We start from the raw sequence: 5,000 nt of genomic DNA, 5'->3' as shown, positions 1-5,000 counted from the left end.
CCGGGAGGCCCCCCCTCACCGGCCGGGGACGGTCCCACCCAGCCACCGCCGCGTATCGCTTCACACCCACATGCCATTCACGTTCGTGGGCATGGTGGGTATCGCTGAAACAACCGGTTGGTAGCTCAACCGATCGTCGCCATCACTGATTCACCTCTAGCGAGAACAACCGCACCACAACGGTTTACCAGTTGTTCATTTGCGTAACGTCACCAGCAAACGTAGACGTCCATCGCCATTTGCAAATTCAACGATTGTTGCATGCCTGTGTCAGGTGTCACGACACACTATGTCTGCCCACATACACGCAACAACATGTGCACGCTTCGCGAACACGTGGAAGGTGGCCCCCGTACGTATGCGATGTCCATTGCGCGAACGACTGTCAACCGGCCTCTGTCGCATGTCGCAGATGTGGAACGCAGTGCACCATGCTGTCACGGTGTGTGAGAAGAGACGACTACGTCTGACAACACGCGCCACTACATCAACAGACGGCTCATGCTGATCGCCATCCAGGGCATACCACACTGCAATCCGGCTCTTATAGGGAGACGACACATAGCTGAGTGCACAACAGTTGGACCGCATGGTTCGCCGTTGTTGGCGCAGTCGTTGTACGGTCACATGTACCACGATGTATCATTCAGTACATGAGGACCAATGTGCAGTACAGTGTGTGATTTGGACGTACAACATCAGCGGACAGTTGACACAGGCCGTACCACAGCGTAGGCTAAGTGCTTCGCCATGCGAATGCCAATGAACAACTGCGAAGGGCATTGAGCATGTACGTCCTGCTGCCATCCACATTACAGTGTATCGCTGCAAGGTGTTTAACATGAAGCGATACACTGGGGACCAGGCAGTGCGAGTAGCAAACTATATTGCGGGGGTTGCAGTTAGGCAACACTACACTAATTTAACGCGTCGTATGACAATTACAGAGCGGGTTAAGGCCCAACGTGTGTTGGGTTAAGGCCCAACGTGTGTTGGGTTAAGGCCCAACGTGTGTTGGGTTAAGGCCCAACGTGTGTTGGGTTAAGGCCCAACGTGTGTTGGGTTAAGGCCCAACGTGTGTTGGGTTAAGGCCCAACGTGTGTTGGGTTAAGGCCCAACGTGTGTTGGGTTAAGGCCCAACGTGTGTTGGGTTAAGGCCCAACGTGTGTTGGGTTAAGGCCCAACGTGTGTTGGGTTAAGGCCCAACGTGTGTTGGGTTAAGGTCCAACGTGTGTTGGGTTAAGGCCCAACGTGTGTTGGGTTAAGGCCCAACGTGGGTTGGGTTAAGGCGCAACGTGGGTTGGGTTAAGGCCCAACGTGGGTTGGGTTAAGGCGCAACGTGGGTTGGGTTAAGGCGCAACGTGGGTTGGGTTAAGGCGCAACGTGGGTTAGGTTAAGGCGCAACGTGGGTTAGGTTAAGGCGCAACGTAGGTTAGGTTAAGGCGCAATATAGGTTAGGTTAAGGCGCAATATAGGTTAGGTTAAGGCGCAATATAGGTTAGGTTAAGGCGCAATATAGGTTAGGTTAAGGCGCAATATAGGTTAGGTTAAGGCGCAACGTAGGTTAGGTTAAGGCGCAACGTAGGTTAGGTTAAGGCGCAACATAGGTTAGGTTAAGGCGCAACATAGGTTAGGTTAAGGCGCAACATGGGTTAGGTTAAGGCGCAATATAGGTTAGGTTAAGGCACAATATGGGTTAGGTTAAGGCACAATATGGGTTAGGTTAAGGCACAATATGGGTTAGGTTAAGGCACAATATGGGTTAGGTTAAGGCACAATATGGGTTAGGTTAAGGCACAATATGGGTTAGGTTAAGGCACAATATGGGTTAGGTTAAGGCACAATATGGGTTAGGTTAAGGCACAATATGGGTTAGGTTAAGGCACAATATGGGTTAGGTTAAGGCACAATATGGGTTAGGTTAAGGCACAATATGGGTTAGGTTAAGGCACAATATGGGTTAGGTTAAGGCACAATATGGGTTAGGTTAAGGCACAATATGGGTTAGGTTAAGGCACAATATGGGTTAGGTTAAGGCACAATATGGGTTAGGTTAAGGCACAATATGGGTTAGGTTAAGGCACAATATGGGTTAGGTTAAGGCACAATATGGGTTAGGTTAAGGCACAATATGGGTTAGGTTAAGGCACAATATGGGTTAGGTTAAGGCACAATATGGGTTAGGTTAAGGCACAATATGGGTTAGGTTAAGGCACAATATGGGTTAGGTTAAGGCACAATATGGGTTAGGTTAAGGCACAATATGGGTTAGGTTAAGGCACAATATGGGTTAGGTTAAGGCACAATGTGGGTTAGGTTAAGGCACAACGTGGGTTAGGTTAAGGCACAACGTGGGTTAGGTTAAGGCACAACGTGGGTTAGGTTAAGGCACAACGTGGGTTAGGTTAAGGCACAACGTGGGTTAGGTTAAGGCACAACGTGGGTTAGGTTAAGGCACAACGTGGGTTAGGTTAAGGCACAACGTGGGTTAGGTTAAGGCACAACGTGGGTTAGGTTAAGGCACAATACGGGTTAGGTTAAGGCACAATACGGGTTAGGTTAAGGCACAATACGGGTTAGGTTAAGGCACAATACGGGTTAGGTTAAGGCACAATACGGGTTAGGTTAAGGCACAATACGGGTTAGGTTAAGGCACAATACGGGTTAGGTTAAGGCACAATACGGGTTAGGTTAAGGCACAATACGGGTTAGGTTAAGGCACAATACGGGTTAGGTTAAGGCACAATACGGGTTAGGTTAAGGCACAATACGGGTTAGGTTAAGGCACAATACGGGTTAGGTTAAGGTACAATACGGGTTAGGTTAAGGCACAATACGGGTTAGGTTAAGGCACAATACGGGTTAGGTTAAGGCACAATACGGGTTAGGTTAAGGCACAATACGGGTTAGGTTAAGGCACAATATGGGTTAGGTTAAGGCACAATATGGGTTAGGTTAAGGCACAATATGGGTTAGGTTAAGGCACAATATGGGTTAGGTTAAGGCACAATATGGGTTAGGTTAAGGCACAATATGGGTTAGGTTAAGGCACAATATGGGTTAGGTTAAGGCACAATATGGGTTAGGTTAAGGCACAATATGGGTTAGGTTAAGGCACAATATGGGTTAGGTTAAGGCACAATATGGGTTAGGTTAAGGCACAACGTGGGTTAGGTTAAGGCACAACGTGGGTTAGGTTAAGGCACAACGTGGGTTAGGTTAAGGCACAACGTGGGTTAGGTTAAGGCACAACGTGGGTTAGGTTAAGGCACAACGTGGGTTAGGTTAAGGCACAACGTGGGTTAGGTTAAGGCACAACGTGGGTTAGGTTAAGGCACAACGTGGGTTAGGTTAAGGCACAATACGGGTTAGGTTAAGGCACAATACGGGTTAGGTTAAGGCACAATACGGGTTAGGTTAAGGCACAATACGGGTTAGGTTAAGGCACAATACGGGTTAGGTTAAGGCACAATACGGGTTAGGTTAAGGCACAATACGGGTTAGGTTAAGGCACAATACGGGTTAGGTTAAGGCACAACGTGGGTTAGGTTAAGGCACAACGTGGGTTAGGTTAAGGCACAACGTGGGTTAGGTTAAGGCACAACGTGGGTTAGGTTAAGGCACAACGTGGGTTAGGTTAAGGCACAACGTGGGTTAGGTTAAGGCACAACGTGGGTTAGGTTAAGGCACAATACGGGTTAGGTTAAGGCACAATACGGGTTAGGTTAAGGCACAATACGGGTTAGGTTAAGGCACAATACGGGTTAGGTTAAGGCACAATACGGGTTAGGTTAAGGGACAATACGGGTTAGGTTAAGGCACAATACGGGTTAGGTTAAGGCACAATACGGGTTAGGTTAAGGCACAATACGGGTTAGGTTAAGGTACACATTGTTGTAAGGAAAGGTGTTTTGGGGGGGGGGGGGGGCCGGTTTGTTGATTGTGATTATCGTAAGTAAATGACTGCGGCATCATCTGATTTGCCACGTCAGGGTGCACCTTTGGCTCATAACAGGCGGCGCTCTGATTCCATGCTTGTGGCAGACCTGTGTCTTTCATTCCTGCCATTGTTTGTGTGCTGTGACAGGAGGCAGTATTGTGATGTTGGGTGTACCCCTGTGTAGGACATGTGTGGGTGTTGGTGGCTTAGCTGAGCAATGGTGGTTGTCGGAAGGGTGGGATATTCTGTTTTGTGAGTGGACCTCCCGGTCTGGTTATGATAGTGTGGATAGTCTAATGTGGCGGAGAGGATGCACTGGGTGTTGTTCCATGCTGGTGCTTACATATTGTCTCTGTGCCTGTTACAGGCAGAGAGTAGTGCGTGATAAGAGTGTCTGGCTGACGTGTGGTTGTGATTGTGAGCAGAGTCTTTCAGCATGTATACGGACAGTTGTATACATTATCTGTATTTTGATGGCTCTATCTATTACTAATCAGCGCCGTGTATACGTTTCATCCGGTTCCAGTCGAAACTGTTGTATCTCTGTACATTAGTGACACGGCGAGGCCGCCATGTAGTTACTCGTCTCGGCAGCTTCCACCGGTGTATGGCAAATGATTATAAGGAATCAGTCTAGTCGTCAATACCGATAGTGTGACGTCACATGTCTGGGGTGGGGGACGCTGCGCCCTTCCGGTGGGTCATGGCCTAGAAAGACTCTTCCCACGCAGGGGGGCTTGGACTGTCATTGACTCTTCCGAGTAATATACTTGCCGTACGTTTTTGCGACTGCGAGTGCAACGCTCACCGGTACCGACATGGATGGAGCGCCTCCTAGCTGACCGCTGAGCATCTGCATTCGTACAGAGAGCAACGCGATCGCGTCTGTAGCTCGTAAGTGGTACAGCTCGCAGCTCATGTATAGGGACAGCGGGAATGTCGCATATTGGACATAACTCTTCATGAAACGCACGTTATAGGGGTGGATTGCACATTGCGCGTGCGAGCAAAGTCCGCCGTTCATCCGCTGGAGTTGCGGGTTGGGCGGTTGGGGTGGGGC

Source organism: Schistocerca americana, unplaced genomic scaffold (assembly GCF_021461395.2).
Source record: "Schistocerca americana isolate TAMUIC-IGC-003095 unplaced genomic scaffold, iqSchAmer2.1 HiC_scaffold_124, whole genome shotgun sequence".
NCBI classification, from domain to species: Eukaryota; Metazoa; Arthropoda; class Insecta; order Orthoptera; family Acrididae; genus Schistocerca; species Schistocerca americana.
The sequence above is the reverse complement of the archived record's forward strand: the minus strand, read 5'-3'. Positions refer to the sequence as shown.